This window comes from Apis dorsata, unplaced genomic scaffold (genome assembly GCF_000469605.1).
Source record: "Apis dorsata unplaced genomic scaffold, Apis dorsata 1.3 scaffold_32, whole genome shotgun sequence".
In the NCBI taxonomy this organism is placed as follows: Eukaryota; Metazoa; Arthropoda; class Insecta; order Hymenoptera; family Apidae; genus Apis; species Apis dorsata.
The window spans coordinates 733263-733835 of record NW_006263334.1 but is presented as its reverse complement, the minus strand read 5'-3'; the positions used below and the strand labels follow the sequence as shown (position 1 = coordinate 733835).

Below are 573 nucleotides of genomic sequence, written 5' to 3'. Positions count from 1 at the left end.
CCCCCAGCCGATCGAAGCAGATCGAATCTTCCTCATCGGCCGCCGCCGTGCGTATCGTACGCATGCGAATAATTGTGTGTTCACGGACGTACATGTATGTATCCGTGTGTGTCGTAACGGCGAGGGGTAAACCGAATTGATTAGAAAAATCGGATTGATTATCGATCCGATACGATTTCATTCTCGATTGAAGAGAGCGTTTCAAAGAGTTTGATTAAAGGAAACTCTTCGTTTCGTTTTTTTTTTTTTTTTTTTTTTTTATTAATGGAAAATGGTATTTTATATATGTATATGTGTAGGTCCGTATCATTTGTGTACATATATTTTTATGCATTTTCTCATTACATCACATTTTTCACGGCCCTTTTAATTATCTTATGTGTGTTTCTTCTCTGTGCGATACCATGTCTCCTCGTCTCTCTTCACACCTCGTCTGTTTGTTTCTCTGTCTCCCACTTTTTTCTCCGTGTGCCTCCGTATTATGATCACGTCCTCCATCGATCTCGCGCGATTTGACCGAGCGAACAAGTATCCTGGCAATAATAATTTTTCTCGTCCAAGTTAGGTGTCTCG

General features: G+C 40.7%; 1 protein-coding gene and 1 long non-coding RNA gene across 11 annotated transcripts in view; one reads left to right on the top strand and one right to left on the bottom strand.

Annotated features, from left to right (window-relative positions):
• Positions 1 to 573, bottom strand: part of LOC102675205 — a 109605-nt gene that overhangs the window by 90230 nt on the left and 18802 nt on the right. The gene's annotated exons all lie outside the window — the stretch shown is intronic.
• The window catches only part of LOC102674467 (regulating synaptic membrane exocytosis protein 1), a 138414-nt gene that overhangs the window by 128545 nt on the left and 9296 nt on the right, over positions 1 to 573 (top strand). The gene's annotated exons all lie outside the window — the stretch shown is intronic.